This window comes from Protopterus annectens, chromosome 4.part0, assembly GCF_019279795.1.
Source record: "Protopterus annectens isolate FY-2018-M chromosome 4.part0, PAN1.0, whole genome shotgun sequence".
Taxonomy (NCBI): domain Eukaryota; kingdom Metazoa; phylum Chordata; order Ceratodontiformes; family Protopteridae; genus Protopterus; species Protopterus annectens.
In genome coordinates, this window is record NC_056733.1 from 618208009 (window position 1) to 618228871 (window position 20863).

Sequence of the window (20863 nt, forward strand, 5' to 3'; positions counted from 1 at the left end):
CTTACCACAAAAAAACGCTCGGCGCTCGAGACCACGATGCTTAGCTATTCAGTGGCAAACGAGATCTGAAGGGAGGAAAGAGACTGGGCATTATGGGTAAGGGGAGGAGCTTGGAGCTCGATCAGAAGCTGGTTATGCAGCTGTGTCGGATCCAGTTCAGATCCATAGACCCACAGGTTGAAGATCAAATGAAGTCAACTACTTCAGATCAAAATAAAATAAAATCTCCTGAGTGACGGCGTTTTTGGAGCATGTATTACATGAACTCTGAACTGTGTGAGAATATAGGGACTCTGCAATTATATGGGTTTATGCACCACCAATGGGGGGGTCAACTCGTAATACCAGCAATCCAAGCTCAGTTAACCAGACCACAAGGGGAGGGGAGTAGGAGACAAACGCATTTAAGATGTTATCTTACATCAGAATGATAAGGGTGAAAAGACATCTCTCCCACAACCACACACTTATTGAATTTCATAAGTGCACAAACTTGCTGGCTGGAGCCTGAGTAAACTACAGTACAGACAAAAATTACCATGAGAGGTAGTGACTTTTTTAGTTGGCATTCACATCTACATCTGGCTGGACTCTGGACTCAATGAATGAATCTCAGACTCCCCAACTACGCGACTACTACCTGACTGCAAGTACATAACCTCGATGCAGTAGTTTAAGTAGGATAAGGGAAAAAAATGTCAGTGGGTGGTCAAGTATACCAAGACGATCATGGGAAGCAGGGACAAAAAAAATAGCATTAAGATAGATAAAACTAAGTCTCACAAGGCCAGCTCTGCTAGCATACAGGAATAAATGCCAGACTACGTCCCAGATACTTTTGTTTGAAAGTGGCTCAAGCATTTGCTGGAGCTAGCATGCAGAGAATGAGTGTTGCTTATTCTGGAGGGGCAGACTGGGGTCATGCGATGCCACAGTCCTCTCAAATGAGTGGGCAGGGATGCAAGTTATGGCTCTAGGGTGGACATTTGGCCACTAAGCCATGTATATGGCAGCCTTCAGAGGCCAAGTATGTATGCATGCTGATGAAGGCATATGGTCTTCCATGGAGCTGTGGGTCTGCGACCAGTGGTAAGATTAGGACCTATAATATACACCTTTAGCGCTGGGATGCCAGCAGTAACACAAACCACTACCCCATGGTTGCCTAGATTGCAGCCCCTCCAGAAGGCACACATAAGGAGGAACAAGGAGATGAAAGAGTTCACTTTTAAGACCCAATAGTTGGAAAAGCATGAGGACAAAATATTTTACACACACACACAGACACACACACAGACACACACACACACACACACACACACACACACACACACACACACACAGACACACACACACACACACAATGCCATGGATTCTTCTTAACTACTCTCAGATATGAGGAAGCAATGTGATATTTCATATTTTCACCATTTTTTAAAAAAAATAGTTGCTGTAAACAAATACATGTTCTACACGCATGAAATCCTCAGAAAAGCAAGCCATTACTAGCAGATAAGGTCACATTCCATCAGCAAGCCAAGGTGTTTGCTTCACTCCTCTTTCCTAGCATCCTGATAGTGTGGCAGCATAGTCATGTGCAGCAATGCAACAGGGACAAGTCTGCCTTCATTGAGTAGAGGGATAAAGTCCAGACCATTACCTGGATTGTATTAGATGGCCATATTCTGGAAGAACTGAATGAAGGTAGAAGATTGCAGATGTATACTTCAAAGGCAGAACAAATGGAGAGGACAAGGAAAGATGCACAATAAGACAGCCAATTCCTTTCAAGTTTTTAATCTTCACAATGTTTCTCTTAACTGCCATTACTTAAAGCCTTTTTAAAAAAGGGCTTATTTTTATTCAGTCTAATAAAGCCTTTAGTTGCTCTAAAAACTTAGAAAAGTTAGTTATATTTTATATGAAGTTCCTGAAATACAAAATGAAACTGCTACTTTTCTTAAAAATACATTTAACCCTGTTTTACATAGCACCTTACAAGTTTTTCAAGATGTTTTGTGAAGATGATTTAAGAAAAGGTTTAAATCAAAACGGAACTGGTTTCACAACTTGACTTCTGGAGTGAGGACTGTGTTGAACGGTTTAACAGCCATGATTTAAGAATAATGCAGTAGACAAAGGCAGTAGACTATTCATTATGAATTCCAAAGATTATGTTGATGCTATTAATTGCATGCTGAATGACCAATCTTGCTATGAAGAGATCACCAAGTTTTATTAAAACGAAGTTACACTCGCCATAATGTTCCATCTGGGTTGTCCATTTTCATTCTCTCTCAACGAATGGGCTCAGATCAGACTCTGCCACCTTCTATAGATTCTAGGATCCAAATCTAGAGCTCCTCCCTTACCCATAATGCCCCTGACCACTGCAATACCTCAGATCGAATTTGCTGCTATTATATGTATCATCATCAGAAATGCAATAATGATGCAATGACAGAAAAGTGATAGCTGAAAGATCAGCAGCTCAAACACGAACTATAGTTCCTATCAACAATTCCATTAGGTCTCTCCCATAGACATGGATGGGGGAAGGAGGGAGGGAAGTTGAGGAAGAATGAAAATGGACAACACAGATAGAACATTATAGTGACTATATAAGCTTTTCATTTGGTGTCATTTTTCACTAATTCTTCAACAAATGGGACAGAGTCCCCAGCTACAGTAACTTTGGCTGGCCTTCATGGAAGGATGTTCCTGAAAACTGCAGAACCAAAATCAGCTCTATTTCTGTAGATGTCCAATTTGTAATAAGCAATGAAAATGTAGGTATTAGAACATGTGGCAGCTGCACAAATATCAATAGAAACTCTAGCCCAAAAGCAGCCAGTGTAGACATTGACCTGGTTGAATGCACCTTTGGTTGTCTTGGTAAAGTTAAACCTCTCGAGGAATAAACAGAGGCTATACAATCTGTTATCCTTTTAGCCAGTGTAGTTTTTGAAACTGATTTTCCCATTCCATTATTAGTGAAGGAGACAAATAATTGATCAGTTTTCCTAAAGTCCTTCGTCCTGTGAAACTAAAACCAAAGTTGTCTATGTATGTCTAGAAGATGAAGGGTGTATTCTCCTTTATTTTCAAATTTGGGGAAGATTGGTAAATTGATCATTTGACTGATGTTGGTTTCAGAGGCAACTTTTGGTAAAAAATGAAGGGTTTGTGCATAATGTAACTATCTTTCTGAAAAGCCAAATACCATAGTTTGGAATATAGTGCTAGGAGTTCAGACACTCATCTTGCAGAAGTTATATCAACCAGAAAGACAGATTTCCAGGAAAGAAACCTAAGATCTACTTTAGCTAATGGTTCAATGGGAGAATGTACTAAAGTTTGCAAAACTATAGTGAGGCCCCCAAGGTGGAGCAAGGTCCTTAATTGGTGGTCTAAATAAAAAGGACCCTTAAGAAAAGCCTTGTATAAATTTCGAGGATGCTAAAGGAGAAGCACCATCTCCTATATGATAGTTGGAGATGGCTGCTAACAGACCTTTAATAGTGGAAAAACTTGCCAGACCTTGAAAAATTGAGGCAAGGAAATCTAAAATAGCAGGAAGTGGAGGAGTAAAATGATCCAACTCTCCCTGATGAGCCCCAAAAAAACACCTTTTCCATTTACTTTTGTAAATCGTCCTAGGTGAAAGTTTAGGAAATAAGATTAGGATTTTTCGAACAGAGAAAGAAAGCATGGAATGTCCAACCATCACTGGAATTGGAGAAACTATGCAGTCAAATTGAGGCCTCTAATGTTCTGGTGAATCTGCCCTGACGGGTGAGATAGGAGGTCTGTACTGGGATCCAGTACCCAAGGAGGACATATTAAGTGAGACCAAAGGAAAGAAAACCACACCTGTTGTGGCCAGATGGGAGCAATGAAGATTACTGTGCTCTTCAACTGAAGTGCTTTCTGAAGAAATTTGGGGATTAGAGTCAGGAAACGGTACTCCTAAAAGGAGACTGGAGGGCCAAACATTGACTAGAACATCTTTCAGTGACTGTCCCTGAGGTGGGATAAGGGCAAATAACCTGCTGCATTTGTTGAGGTGAGATGCAAATAGGTTGCAGTAAGGCTGACCCCATCTGTGGAAGATCATGTTTGCCACTGATTGGTTGAGAGACCATTTGTAAAGCATGAGGATGGTCCTGCTGAGTTTGTGAGCTAGAATGTTGGATTTCCCCAGTATGTGCATTGCTACAAGAAAGTGGCTGGATGAAGTCGTCCACTGCCATACTCTCATTTCTTCATGACAAAAGGGGTAGGATTTGGATCCCCCGTTTGTTGATGTACCAGACTACTGACGTGTTGTCCATATGTATTACAATGGACTCTACAGGGAGAACGTTCTGAAAGGCCTGCAACGCTAGAAGCACCGCTTTCATTTCTAGGACATTGATATGCAAATTGGACTCTTGTGGGGACCATGTGCCTTAAACAGTATGTCCCAAGTAAAGCTCCCCCACCCCAACTGAGAGGCATTCGTAGTCAATGTGGTGTTCGGGGGAGGAAAGATAAATGGACACCCTTGACTGATCTCCTCAGAGTGAATCCACCAAGAACAGATTTTCTTCAAGCCTGGGACAGTTGCATTGGATGTATTAAAGGGTGTTGATGAAAGGACCACTGCACTGCTAAGGTCCATTGTAGAATTCTCATGTAGAGACCTGCAGTGGGAACTAAAGTAACTGCAGCAACCATTAAACCTAGAGCTTTGAGGACCAATTTTCCTGGGAAAGAAAGAAGAAAAAGTGTGTCCGACATGCATCTTCAGTGCAAGAACTCTGTTTTGAGGCAGAAAAGCTAAAGAAATGGCTGTCTAAACAAGACCCTATAAACTCCAAGACTTGAACTGGCTGAAATTGTGAGTTTTCCATACGGATACTTATCTCAGCCAGTGAGATAGTTGGAGTAAACAGTCTCTGGCTTTTATGAGCCAATACCAGTCGTCCAAGTAAGGAAACACTCTGAATCCAAGCAGTCTCAGGTAAGCTGCTACCATTGCCATGCATTTGGGAAACACACCCTGGGAGGCTGTGGTAAGACCGAAGGGCAGGGCACTAAACTGATGACTGGCTTCCAGTCAGAAGCATAGTTAGCTTTGCGAACACCTGTTCAAAATGCATACCATCACATCAAAATGAAGATCAACTGAGCACATCAGTCATCCTCTGTAGAAAAGGTAGAAATGACTGAACCATGATAAACCAGAATTGGGAATTCTTCACAAACTGATTTAGATAACAGAGATTTAAAATAGGTCTCAAGTCCCCTGTCTTTTTTGGCACTAAAAAGAATTTTGAATAAATCCTGGATCCTGACTGGTTAGGGGGGACCTCTTACAAGGCTCTTTTGTTTAGCAGTTTTTGGATCTCTTGAGCTGCTATCTCCCTCTGATTTGGTGGAACAATCAGGAAGACTTCCTCTTTTTTTTTTTTTTGAGAGCTTGTAAAAAGGGAATGAAATATCCTCTGGATATGATCCTTTGCACCAAAGAGTCTTTTGTGATGGCTACCTAGGCTTTCTGGTGCAAGGATAAGTGCCACCACACTGTCTCCAGAGAGGGACAGTTGGGCAACCTTTCAGGAGTGCTGGAAGGATCGGTCTGAGAAGTAATCTCAAGATCCTTCGTTCTCTGGACCTCTTCTGCCACATGGTTGATTTCTACCATAGTAGTTATTTACCTCTCTGCCTCTGGGGGTAAACCCCCTGCACAATTCCTGGAAAGGACCTTGACATTTCCGGAGCCACATCATCTTCCCACCATGATGATTCCTAGATGAAGGTCTCTGCAAGCTAGAAAAGCAGATTCCAATGGCAGACAAAGTTCTTTCCATCCTGTTCCCTGCAGGAGAGAGTCTAACAGATGGTTCAGACAAGGATCATTCATCAAAAGGAGCTTTGATGGACACCTTGAAGGGCTCTATAAAAATCATACAGACACATACAGGCAGGTCTCTAAGACGATGTCTGAACCACTGGCCCTTGAGGTACTTTCAGTGGCATGCAAGATTAACCTCATGGATGCATTTCTAATAGATTGTAGGGTGACCAGTTATGAGGAAAAGATTTCATGGACCCTGGGGCAGTATTAGAGAGTTCCTTTACAAAGTCCCTCTGTAATCTGGTGAAATATTCAGTTAATTCAGAGATTGCAAGGCAAATGTTGCCAACACAACATTCGCTTCCTGAACCTGTCCAACTCCCTAGACACTCTGTTAGGAGGATGGACAGAGGAGCTTCATTGAGTTCGCTCCATTCTAGTGTCTGCTGCAACAACCATGGCATCTACTGTCTGTCAAGTAGGGGAGCTCAAAATTTTATCAATGTGTTTGGGGATTGGTTCCACGAAGTCTGGCTTCTTATCTGCCCTGTGGGAAACCTGGTCTATAAGCTCATCCATGGGGGATGGTAACCAAAAATGCAGATGGTCCAGACCTGAAGGCTTCCAAGAACACAAATTCCTCCTGGAAGGGGTTTTGGAAGACTAACCACATTTTTTGGCGAAGGATCTCAAATGAGACATCTTCAGGTGGAGTTCTAGGGGTCACACCCTCTTCCCAGGTACATCCTCAGTGGGATGTTCTGGGGAGGTATCCTGGTGGGAACTGCTTGGAAGCTCACCTGACCTGGATATGAAGATTCAGGCACAGGATCAGAGAGGTAATGGAGCAAGGATCCTAAGAAGGGAGAGTCAAAACTGCTCTCTTATGTTAGAATACCCTCTCCATCACCTCAAATGCAGAGGGACCAGGAGAAACAGAGGGCAATTCCACTGGAGCCAAGGGTCTTGGAAAAGACCATCCCTGGGTCTCACCAACCCCTGCTGTGAGGGAGGAGTTGAAGAACTATCCAGCTCCGAAAGAAAGTGATGGCTCTTAAAACTTTGGAGATGAAGTCGACCCCTCGGAGCAGATGCTTCGCCTGCAACAGCCATCATGCTCCAACTTGGTTGGAGCCGATAAAGTCAGGGAAGTCACCAGACCAGAAGATGAAATAACTTTTCGGATTGGACAGCTCGACTCTTGGGGCTTTCAAATCCAAGGACTCCAAAATGGCTGGTTGGATCAGAGAATGAGCAGGTACAGGCTGGAAAGAAGATTGAAGGCTCACTGATCTGATGGGAGGCAGGACCTCCAAATGTTTTCTGATCAATTTTCTCATCATCCTATCCACCTCCAGCTGGGAAAAACTTTGAGAAGACCCAGCGGAAGAGGATGTGGAGGGTAGTCTTGACAACTTCTCAGGAGTCCTTGGGAGTCTCTTATGAAAAAGGAGACCTTAATCTTCGGGATACTGGCTCCAGAGAAAAACTAGGAACATGGGGCTGAGAAAATGTGACTGAAAATGGTGTTGGACCTAAAGACTTAGGATCTGAGGTCTTAGAAACCTTCTTCAGAGGTTCCGAAGAAGGTGTGGACTGAGGAGACTGAGTAGGAGTGTGTTTATGGTACTCCCTTGGCTCCTTCAATTTATGAGAGGGGGAGTTTGAGACCCTGAAGAAGTGTCTATGGAAGAAGCGGAGGATGGAATGAGGCCTTTTAAAATTAGTTTATTCCTCCAGTCGCTTATAGCTCTCGCACTAAAGGCAGCACAGGTAGAGCAACAGGTGTCCAAATGTGCTGAGCCAAAACAAATGCACTCTTTGTGAGGCATCAGATTTGGGGATCTTATGCCCAGGGAGATGCATTTCTTAAATCCAATAGGTTTATCAGCCATACATGAAAAATGACTAGAAAGCTAGAAAGAAATTTTTTTTTCCTTTTTCCCCCCAAAAGAAGGAATAAAGAAGGAAAAAGAAAAGTGCTAACTATCAACAATGATATAGGGAGAATTACCTACGGCAGGAGAGGGGAATTGACTATCAATGATGGCAACACAGTAATACCAAAAAAACTCTAAGGAAGGCTGTAGAGGATAAGGTCTTAGTATATCAAGAAAAAGCAGAAATAGAAAGAATTATGTCAACAGGCATATAGAAAAAATAAGCAGCTGTTCACTCACTATAACCCACTTAAGGAGCTCAAACAATTGTAATCTGGACCAATCTGGAAAAGCGGGAAATGAAAGCCAAATCATTGCAGTGATCAGGGGAATTATGGGTAAGGGAGGATCTCGAGAGTTGGATCCTAAAATCTATAGAAGGTGGTATAGTCTGATCCAAGGATTGGTTCCGAATCCATTCATTGAGGAATGAATGAAAATAACATCAAACCTTCAGTTTTGCTGCTCTCGATAAATAGACATGCTTAGCCAAGGAGACACTGGTTTTACTCTTTATGAAATTTTAAAAGTAGATTTCCCTAAGATAGCAAGATTCTTTGGTATTTCTAAGATTCATAAAAACAGATTACATCCCAGTTTAGGCGTATTATAATGGCAGATTTTTATAAGCCTGAGCCCATTTCAGTTTACTTGACTCTATATTAAATCCTGTAGTACAAAAGTCACAATTTTATTGAGATATTCTTTTTTTAAAGAAAGATCGATCTTGATTAAATTATCACTTATGACAGACAATCATACATTTATACAAATGAAAACAAACCATAGACATAATTTTAGTTGCAAATATTACGCATTACTTATAATCTATCCAGTCATTGTCAGTCAAACCTTAGATAGCTCATTGAAATCCTGCATTCTTTTAAATCTCATTCCTCCTCTCCCATGTATAAATACCATTTTTTTCTACGTAACTTGCTCCTACCCTTTTCTAACGATCCCAACTCCAGTCTTTTTTTTCTCTGTTACTATATTCAGGGCTCCTAGGAGAGTGGATTTAGACTTTGATTTAAATTTTCTAGTAATTGCTTTTTTGGGAGCCACCATAATTAGACTCAGCAAGGCCTTACTATGTCTAGACAATTCTGCTTCTGTATCGTAGCTAAAAAAAAAAAATCATTTCCTTAGTTACACCAATTTGCTCACCCAGCATCTCTAACAGAGTAGTCTGCAGGGAATATTTAAACTTTGCCAGCTCATTACACTCCCAGAAAATAAGTTGCCAATTTCCTTTCTTCCCCATCACACCTCTAACATTTTCTGTCTACCTGAGGTATAAAAATACCTATGTAAATTCCAAGCAAAGATGCTAAATCTTCTGGACTTTGTTGCATTTGGGAGACATACATATATCCCCTTGTTTCTTTGTGAATTGCTTATCCAATCTGTCTTCCCAGTCCTTTCTAAACCTCCTCCGATTGACTTTTATAGTTATCATGCAATATTTTATATGGTCTACCAATTATTCCTTCAACAGCAGCTTATATTCTAGATTCTACTAAAAACTCTACCAGTTCTGGTCTTTTGCTTAGGATCCCACTATTTCTCTTTATTATACTTGGATATCAATCCTTGACAGAGAAAGCAATCTCTAGCCTATATTCCAAATTATTTTTTGGCCTCATCATTCTATTACCTTTCTCTCTCTAATTTGCTCCAAATACCTTCTTTTTTTTTTTTAACCAGTTTACTCCAATAAATTCCAGCCCCTTCTTGGCTATTGTCTGTATCCCTAATTGCAGTCATCCCAAATCAGCAGGATCTCCTTTCTCCATTCTTGTGTTTGCTTAGTTTTTAGAACACTTTCTGCTACTTTATGAATATATTCTGTATTGTTATTCTCGTTAAGGCTCTGCATCCAAAATCCCAGTCTGTTTCTGGAGCCCCCCCTATTTCATCATCACCCCTTTCCACTTTGAATTATAGGTTTCTGCTTGAGCCATGTACAGGAGCCTTACCTATACATCTCTAAAATATGCCTTCCAAGTCGGGTAATCTCAAACCGCCCTTGTTCTATTGGAAGAATCATCTTATCCCACGTGTCTCTTGCCTTTTTCCCATCCCACATAAAATCCTTCAGCTCTTTATTAAGACAACCCTTTCTACTTTCTGTTGCCAGAGTCATCATGCTAAAAGTTTTTGTGCTCTGGAGTTAAAAAAAATAAATAAATAAAAGGAGTTGCTTAACAGCAATCTTTCTAAACTCATGCATATTATTGAGGTAATCCCTTATTTTCTGTTTAGCATTCTGTAATTGTTCCTCCTCTTGTTCTGAGATTCCCCTATTCTGCAATACTTTAACAGGTCAATCCCGCTAATTAATTCTTGTAACTTCTTAACCATATCTCTCTCATTTCCACCCTATTTTTAAACTCCATTTTAATTTTATCTCGCTCCCTAGCTATATTTTTAGTAGAAATTTCTATCTTCTCCAATAACTCCCGAAAAAATTGCCACCACCCATTCCCTAAATTCCTCACTCTTCAACAGAAAGGTGGGAAAAGAGCCAACGTCTTATGTTTATTTCATTACACTGCATTTTTATTTTAGTTATTATTGGCACATGATCTGAAATACGTATTGGATGTGTATCCAAACTTACATTTTACAGGAACATGCATTCAGTTGAAAGCGGTCTCTAGCCTAGCCAAGGCTTTGTATCTTGGGGAATAACATGTTAACTCATTTCGAACTTCTACTACTAAATTCACATCTTGCATACCAAATACTTTCATAAATTTCTTCAAAAATCTACCCTCCTCTGTTCCATTTTCCCTTCTGGTCCCCCCCAGACATCTTCCCTGCTGCAAATCAAATTCCAGTCCTCACCTATAAAGTAATATTCCTTGCTGAAAGCGGATAATTTCTCTTAGAATTTAAGCTCCATTATAGCAAATGCCAGTTTAATCCTCCTTGCTCGCCAGTAGCCCTTTAGTTCTACATATCTACCATTATCATCTTTTTATCTACCATCACTGTTGGAGCTACTCTTAAAATTAATACAAGTACGCCTCTTTTCCTTTGTCCCAGGTATACCACTAAACTGTCCTGAAAATCTTTATCAAATTCATACATTCAGGTCTTTTCTAAAATGCATCTCCTGTAGCATAGCTATTTGCATTCTACATTTTTTTTAAATATAGTTCACTTTACTCGCAAGATTCTTGGCTACTTTCAGATGCACTACATAAACTCACATTTGATGGCAAAGAATATTGTTTAATAACCTTGGATGTTGTTTCACTTTATGCCAAATTCCTAGGAGTAACAAAAGACAAACTCAGTTATGAATCCCATATCCTAAGTTTTATTTATTTAACATTGGTTGACCGGGAAAGTCCGACTAGGTTCCACAGATCCTGTTTTCAGTGGAGGCCCGGGGGGAAATGCTCCAGAAGCATGTCTTTAGAATGTGGGAGGAAACCGGAGTACCCGGAGGAAACCCACGCGAACGCAGGGAGAACATGCAAACTCCGCACAGAAGGCACCCCAGCTGAGAATCGAACCAGAGAACCCCTTGCTGTGAGGCGACAGCATTAACCGCTGCACCACTGCGCACTGTGCTATAAAAAAACACACATTTTAAATTAGGCAAGCTATACCGCCACAAACTTTACCTGGACAACAATACCAAAACTAAAACTAGCCGGCACATTACTCATCCCCTCTCTTCTATATGGTAGTGCAATTTTTACCAACCCACACACATCCCTTACAAATAAACTACAATCATGCTACTGTAAAATAGTAGCAAAATTTGCCAATGGAACATCATATCGTTTTCACCACTGCCAACCAATAATCTTAATTGGCTTGAATTCTCCCACCACCTCCAGTATACCCAACTTGCCATAGCACACAAGCTAATTTACAAACCCAATGACTGCCCTGCACTCAGCTCAACCCTACAAACGTATATTCCTACCAGACCTCTGAGATCCTCCAACAAATACCTACTAACCATAACTAAAAGTAACGAAAGGGCAAGGAAATGTCTGCATTCCCATATCATTGCAAAGTTATGTAACAACCTACCATCTCACATAACTCAAATTGACCATGCTAAAACCTTCAAAACAGCCTTAAAAAAAAAAAAAATCACACTACCTAAATAATCCATTGTGTACCTGCCACACAAACAAACCATCCTAAATACTCGTTTACCAACTTCTAGGCACCAGCTTCTAGCTCCATAAATGTGCAAGATAAAACAAATGTCCACTCTTGTTTTCCTCAAATGTACATTCTCTTTATAAACCTTTGAAATGATCAACTTGTTCTATATTTGCTTTATATACTCTCTTAGAATTTCTTTCCTGAATTTTTTTTGTACCAATCACCGTCAAAAATGTCCATTTTATAAATGTATTAAGTGTACTGTGGAGCTTTCTCCCCGGGTCTCAACTGAAAATGGGTTCTCTGACCCAGTGGACTTTCCCAGTTAAAAAATGTCAATAAATAAATTATATTGGCATCATACAAAACATTCATATAGATATTGTCAAAGTTTTTAAGCAAGTTCACTAATATTTTGAACTCTAATATTACTATCTGCTTAAGTGTAGTTTTGAATAATTTTTTTTCATATTTGATGGTAAATATGTGCAGAACAAAAGGAGTTACTATGGGTACAAGACTTGCTCCCTCCTTTATGAATCTGGTTACGAGTTGGTGGGAGGAAGAATTTCTGGTTAAGCATAAAGTAACTCATCTAACAATGTGACAAAGGACTTTTTTTTTTCTTTGGAAAGGTGCTGAAGACCATTTTTTATATATTTTTTTAAATATCACCACCTCATTTCTAACATTCACTTATAGTAGTAGAGGTCACCAAGTAGCATTTTTAGATGTGTTACTATTTATATATAGTTACAAAAAATGCTTTCACAGTTTTTAGGAAGCTCACTTTTGTTAACTATTTGACTAGTAACAATCAACATCCTTTTTTTATGAAAAACAATGTAGTTAAAGGACAGTTTATAAGGCTGAGTAGGCTTGTAAGTGATAACATGGTTTTTGAAGCAGTCACTTAGACTTATTTTTATAAAGGGGCCATCAGCGAAACCTTTACCCCCCCCCCCCCCCATCAGTCAATCAGGACATCCACAGTACCTGTCCCCTTCCCTTTATAGCTAGGGAATAGGTCATCACTGCTTCCATGGGACCAGATAACATCCCAGGCTGCATCCTACGTGAACTCTGGCAAGAATTTGCAACACCATTAGGCACCCTATTCAATCAAAGCCAGAGTACTGGCTTTGTCCCATCCGAGTGTAGGACAGCCACTCTCATCCCTTTACATAAAGGTGGAGCATCCACCGATCTGGGAAGTTATAGACCCATCAGCCTAACTAGCCTGATCTGCAAGGCCATGGAACAGATTATCATAGACCACATTAACAAGAACAATGGCAACCTCCAAACATTTGATCCCACACAGTTTGGCTTCGTCAAGGGGAGGTTATGTCTGCTAAATTTGGTCAACTTCTTGAGACGGTCACCGAAGCCATGGACGAGGGGAAGACTGTGCACACCACCTACCTTGACCTGGCCAAAGCCTTTGACACTATTCCCCATTCGGGCATAATAAATAAACTATCTCAACTAGGCATCAATTCATATGTTACCAGATGGGTAGCAAACCGGCTCACTGATAGAACTCATGCAGTCAAAATAGGGGAAACCACCTCAAGCAGTATATCTGCAACAAACAGCGTACCCCAAGGTTCGGTCTTGAGGCCTCTGTTATTTGGGATATACTTTTCCTGAGGTGCAGGCCAACACCAGTGGGCTATGGTTGAAGACTGCAAGCTGAGAGCAGTCATCAGTTCCCCTAGTGATGTGGCTATCCCCCATGAGGGTCTTACTTAGACAAATAACTGGGCCCAGAAACATGGCCTCAAGCTGAATACCAATAAATGCATCATCCCCTTTGGGGAGAGTGACGTCCCCACAAATTATCACATTAATAACATCCTAAGCACTCGGTCATGAGGAATGATAGCAACCAGAGTTTCCATTGTACGGAAAGTCTTCTACATGACCCACCTCATAAGCAAGGGTATCTCATCCAGGGACAAGGAGGTCATAACATCCCTGTATTCTTCCCTTACAAGGCCCATTATTGAGTACAATGCCCCTTTTGGCATGTACCTCGCAAAGCACATGCAGCAGCTGGAGAGACCACAGAGGTTCCTCACCAGGAGAATCCCAGGCCTCAAACATCTACCATACATAGGCTTAAAGCCCTATGCCTCTACTCAGTTTCATACAGACTCCTCAGACGTGACCTCTGCCTGGCATACAAGGCGATCACTGACCCCACCTTGGACTGCTGCATGTCCGCAAGTCAAGCTCCACTCTAGTAACCTGCACATGTGGCCTCAACCTGTTCTGCGACATCAACAAGACTTGTTGGAGGGACAGATGCGTCCCAGAGACTCCCTATCTATGGAATAGACTCCCTCTCCACATCAAGCAGAGTACCTCTTTACCCCTTTTTAAGTGCAACCTGGATAACTGGATGGGAAAAAGAAAATATACCCAATGGGATTACACCCCTGTACCTGCTGGACAGGGGCATCAGGTGCTGATTTGTCTACACATGGACTGCACTCTTGGCTAGCCTTATAAGGGCCTCAGGGCTAATAGTCTAGTAACCTCCTAGGATCCTATGATGAATTTTTTTTTTTTAAGTGTTATATGGCAAGAAGTGTTCCTAAAAAGACTAAATGCGTTTTAAAAGTTCATTTTGAAATTAGTGTTTGTTTTAATGGGGAATGTGAGGTCTGACCAACATCCTAGGTTCTTTTTGTTACCAATTTCCTGGGACAGTCACATTATAGGAAATGTCATCAATAACTGGAAAATTATTTTGGTTCAAGGAGGTCATTAACATTTTAGATAACATGCAATTTAAATTTCTTGAGTTGAGATGGTCCAGTTTTTAACGTTTCTAACACTCCGCATTGCTCTTATGCTGGAACATTTTGTTGCCAGTATTGTAAATATTGCAGATATGTTTTTGAAGGTGGTTCTGTTATTTTACACTACAATAAAACTCAGATTTGGGCTAAAAATAGTTCACTTGTTACACTTAAAGTGTAGTTTACCTTGCATTTTGTGAACCTTTCCCCAGCTTTTATATGGACAAAACTGTTAGAAACTTTGCTAAATGTATTTGTGAAAATTCCAAAAAGTAAAAACCACCACAAAGCTGGGATGAAGTTGTCACACTAGTATGCAAGAAGCAAAATCAGAATAAAAACTGAGTGACAACAAACATGGCTATGTAAAATAAACAAAAAAAGCTTTTACTATACACCTTAGTCAACAAACACTGCTATGCATAATAAAAGCTTTTTTGGTTTATTTTACATAATAGTGTTTGTTGTCACTGGTATTTAAGAACATGTTACAGCTATTAAAATAAGGACTTATTTTATTTATTTATGTTCGTTTACCGGAAAATTCCAACTGGACACAGGTCCTTTTTCAGTGGAGGTCCAGGACTAAAGTTCCACAGAATAAATGAGCAGGAGAGTACATGAATAACAATTGAATATACATACAACAGCAAATACATACTGCAGCAAACATTAGGTATACATACAATATTAGACATAGTAATGAACAGATATACCAATATCTAGCTGGAGGCTAGGAATAAATGTAGGATGTATATACAGATAGTGCTAAGTGCAAAGCTCAAACAGATACTGTTCTAAACTCGTATCTAAATCTTATACACAAATATTGCACTAAACTCAAGCAGATATAAAGCAGAAGCTCCACACGAAGGAATGAGATAAAGGAGAGAGGGTTAAAATTTACCCCGTTTCGGATTTCCCTATAGATGATGAGTTTAGCACAATTTAACTGGTGTCTCAGAAGGAATGTTGGTATCTCTATCAGAGGGGGTAGGATTCTTGGCTGTAGAGGCCTTTATACCTTTGGGACCCTGTGAGATAGTTTCAGGATCAGCAGCATAATTTTTGAATAAACATTTGTGGGATTCAGGAACCCTGTAATATCTATCTGGCTTACTAGGAGCTGGATGAAGAGAATCAGGAGCCATGCTTGATTCCAAAAACACATCAACAATGTCCAATACAGAAGGTATAGCCAAAGGCCTGTGCTGAGGAAGAAGGAAATCCCCAAGCCTCTTTTTTGATTCAGAGAAATCCTGACTCTCCCAATGAAAATGTTCACTTAAAGTATGCATGGTTTCTCCAAAAGAATAATCCTCAGGAGGAGATGCAGATGGGATGGATTATTCTGCATCTGAATCTTCATAGGGTGGTACAGAAAATCAGAAGAGGAATCAGAAACCTGATCTGAAGATTCATAATCAGTGTCTTGCCTAGGCCTCTTAGCGCGGGGGGGCCTGATCAAGGTAATTAAGTCCTCAGCCATTTTGATCATCTGTTTTTTAGGCATAGGGGCCTGAGCATGTGGCTCATGCATCAGTTTTTCAGACTTAGAAGTTGTTTTTGTTTTTGAGGCTGGTGTCGGTTTTATATAGAAATGTTGAGGCCTTAGAAGCCGGTGCCTGCTCAGCGGCTCCAGATCCATCTGAGAGAGAAACATCCGTGGGTACAATACTCTGAGAATCTCGCGGCATACCGGACTCCGCATGGGTCTCAGAGGCCTGCGACTCAAAAGTAGCAGGTATCAGGAGCTGCGAAAGCACCTCACTGAGTACCAGCGAACCGGCGACTGGCTTAGGAGAAGCTTAGTTGGTTTTGGACCTCGACTGCCTGTCTCTCCTTTTCTTTGAGTATTTTGTGAACTCCGGTAGTCCGATTGCTATCTGACGACATTTCAGCGTAATTAAATCTGGATCCAAAATATTTTGAAGCAAAGATATACAGACGCTTAATAGTGCGTTGGTTAAACCTAACACAAAACCGACAGCCAGGCACATTATGATCTGGGCCTAGGCAAGGAATACAGTACAAATGAAAATCCTTAGGAGGCATTTGCTTCCCACAAGTAATGCAATTATTAACTTATACTGACATCAGTAAGGAGCAAGAAAAAAAGTTTCCCCAACAGGGTACTTGCCTTTAAATTTAAGACTTCAGTTCTGAAACTCAAATGTGAAAATTTCAGGAGTCGGCCGACCGGCACTTGTGAAGTGCTTCTGCTTCAGGAACCGCGCTTCAAGAAAGACTGAATAAAATGGCATCGGCTGCATGTTTTATACCCCTGACGTCATGGGGAGGAGACAGCAACCGACGCAGGACCCAAGACTTTAATATTCAGGCCGACTGAGGGCAACCCGCCAGCAGATTACCCAAATGCACTGACTGCAACAGTGAAACACGAAGAACATCTGCTTAGGGTTGTGATGGGAGGAATTTAGGGCAGACTGATAATATTGAGTTTTATCTTCTTTTATTTGCTATTTGACCTTGTTTCGGAACTCTAGGAATGATTGTCTAGAGGAAGGGGTCTTTGTTAGTGCCAGTGTTCCCAGGCCTTATCTCTGATTTTCATTAGTGCCCTGGTGTTGTTTTGTAGCCAAGGGGAGTACTGTGTTTTGACTCTGGCATTTCTTATGGGGGCATGTGCATTTAGGATGTTTAGGAAGGTGCTATTGAAGAAGCGGACAGCTTCATCCAGATTGAGGTACTTTAGTGGCATCCAATCACATTTTTGAAGGAATGAGATAAAGGATAGAGGGTTAAAGATTTACCCCGTTTCGGATTGGCCTATAGATAATGGGTTTAGCACAATTTAAGTGGTGTCTCAGAAGGAATGTTGGTGTGTGGTCACTGAGACTATCTGGTAGACAGCCAGCTAAGTATGAGTGAGGGTTTTTACTGACTAAAATCCAGTCGAGAGTAGTATGTTTGTTAGAGTTTTTATTTTTCTGGGTAGGTGACTGTATTAGTTGGGAGAAACCATGAAGGTTTAGGTGCTGGGCTGGATGATTATTACTACAAGACAGCCAGTTGATATTAAAATCACCTAGGATTATGGTTTCCTGGGGTAGGGAATGGTTAGCCCAGTTCAGGAGGTTTTCCAGGGGTGGGATGTTTTGGCAAGGTGGGAAGTAGCATCCTATGATGTTGACAGTTATTTGGGTTTAGTTGGAGGTTGGCATATAGGATTTCATTTCCAATGGGGGGGGGGACAGATGTGTTTAGGATCTGGATATTGAGGTGGTGTTTAAACATTAGAGCCATACCACCCCTTTTCTTAGATAGTCTATCTATTCAAAGAATAGTATAACCTGTTGGGAGTATTTCCTCACTTTTGATGTGAGGTTTGAGCCAGGTTTCAGTCAGGATGAGAATATCAGGAGAGTATAAAGCTATGTTGGCATTTAGGTCATGGGTTTTATTAGTTATACTTCTGACATTTAGACACATGAACAGGAGGTCAGATGGCATTCTCTTGGATATTAGTTGCGAGAAGGAGCGGTTATTATGCAGATTTTTAGGGGAGGAGTTGGTAATGGTAGGACTAGAGTTAGGGTGGATATCATCACTGAGGACTAATTTAGATAGGGCAGTAAACATAAGTTTTATAAATCTGGTAATTAACCCGTGTCATATTTTAGGGATATTTTTGTTTGAATGTAACAGGTAACTGGTAGTATGGTGGGTGTATTGGAACAGAGACTGTGATGGTATGACAAGTGTAATTAATAGGTGGGTGATGGATAAAAGTGAGAGTAAGGGTGCAGTGATAGTGGTGGGGTTTGTCTATTATGGAGTTCTGGTAGGATGCAAGGTGTGCAAGAAGAGTGCAGGTAAGGAGCGTAGGTAAGGAGCGTAAGCACATTAGGTAGTAGCACAACTGTTACATAAGCAGTTAGATTGGAAGTGGGTGGGGGTACTGTGGGCAGCAAAGAAAATAGGTTACTAGTATTGCTCTGCTTGGTTGCTGGTTATTGGGAGGGGTAAGTGCCTAAAATAAATCTAGATGTAGTGGGGGAGGGTGGGGGATGAAGTGAGCCCATGCATAGCATGGCTGAACGGAGCAGGGTTAAACCCCTCCAAGCTGTGGATCACCAGGTAAGTATCTGATTGCTTACCAGCAAGCAGAATTCAACTACTGATGAGCACTTGTGTCCTGATGGGAGACTAGTAATTTAAAGATGGCTCCATAAACAGCAGGAATCTAATATAGATTTAGTATTGGAGGTGGGGGTAGCGAAAAGGGTGTGAAACCAGGTACAATGCAAAGAAATCAGCCAAAACAGAGAGGCACGCAGTGGAACACTATCGGGGAAGGCCTCTAATAATACAAACTCTACTTGTAAAGTGAAGGAGAGAAGAGAGTAAAGTTAATTAAGGTTGGGAGTGTGTCTTCACATTGACTTGCTTATTAGTAGCCAGTCTGTGCACAGATTAGAGTAGAGAGATACATTGGCAATGAAAGGGAATGTATAGAGATGCAAACAGGTGGGGCTCAAATGATACAAAACTAAGGCAAACAGCACTGAAGGGGCTGCTTGAGGGTTAATTTTTAATCACAGAGAATAGGAAGGACCTGAATTAAGTGTATACGGTCTAGTGGACAGTTAGGATTACTAAACAAGCTGGGGGGGACACAAGGCTCAGTCAGTCAGTCAGTCAGTGTTAGTAACACGCTGAGTACTAAGTAACACAGCTAATGTTAAAGCTTCACTATCCTAACACATGCATGTAGAATGCATGGGTAACCATGTTGGCCAAACGTGCACTTGCTGTGATTTTAGGAAATTTGCTTTTTATGTTTTAGACAGTATAGTCATGTCCCCATTAATTGGTGACTTCGATACAAGACTTGAAGTTATGGAAACATTATGGCAGATGACATTTATCTTTTGACAAGTCACCAGGCCTGAACGATGTTGTAAACATACGTTTTAAAAAAAAAAAAAAAAAAATAGAAGAATTTAATAATGATTTTTAACTTAGTTATTTTATTGGATAGGTTTAAAACAGATATCTGAGCTTATTGTACTTAATGACTATTACGTTAATTGCTTACATGTTTGTTTGGCTTTGCTAATGTTACGTTTCTAGTTTTTTGGCTTTGAGATGTTTAATCTTGCTCACCTCTCCCTCTGGTAGAGGGTGTGGGAACATGTTTAAGTCACTCTTTACTTAAATACTTTAAAGGAAACGACTACTGACTGATAAAAGGAACTGTAATACAATGGCCAAGGACAGCTGAGGGGTACATTACTCACCGACTCAGACAGACATCAGTGCATCACCTAACCATAAATTACACCCGCCATGCAAAGAAAGATGTGGGGGCCCCTAAACAGAATCCCCATAAGCAGCACCATTAAAACTCCAGGATCCTTCTGTCTGCCTCTTAACTCTGCTGATCATGGGACTGGCATTTCCTAGTTCACAAATACACTAGGAGGAAGAAACAGAGTGGGAAAACGGGTCAGTCTGGCTTGGCTGCAAAGGGAGGGAAGGAAGGAAGGAAAAATATCAACAGCAATAGGGAGTAGTAAGGAAATGCTGCAAGCAAAGCCACCATGATGATCACGGAAAATGCTCAAAAGCATGCATTTCTTGAGACCATCTGAAAAAGAAAATCAGAATAAACACTATCCTATCAGAAGTGTTAAACATTGTACATTACTTTATAAATGGGTTTAACAAGACACCATCAAATATAAATAGAATGGGCACGGTACGTGGTCTAAAGGTATTATTTTCAGGTAATTATTTTGGCGGTGCAGTGGTTAGCTTTTTGCCTCACAACAAGAGGTTCTCCCATTCAATTCTAAGCTGGGGTGCCTTCTGTGTGGAGTCTGTATGTCCTCCTTGCATTTGCATGGGTTTCCTCTGGGTGCTCTGGTTTCCTCCCACACTCCAAAGACAAGCATCTGGAGCGTTTCTCCCTGGGCCTCAATTAAAAATTGGCTCTATCCCAGTCGGACTTTCCCTGGAAACAAATGTTAAATAAGTGCTCCACATTAAAAATTAAACACACAAGTGAAAGAGACATTTCACAAAAAGGAGAGTAACACATGTTACAAATACCCCACAAATAGAAGAACAGGGCAAAATGCCAAAAACAATCAATGCTGCAAATGATA

The 20863-nt window shown here is 40.9% G+C and overlaps 1 protein-coding gene across 1 annotated transcript in view; it reads right to left on the reverse strand.

Annotated features, from left to right (window-relative positions):
- The window catches only part of LOC122799482 (N-lysine methyltransferase KMT5A-A-like), a 584753-nt gene that overhangs the window by 449640 nt on the left and 114250 nt on the right, over window positions 1-20863 (reverse strand). The gene's annotated exons all lie outside the window — the stretch shown is intronic.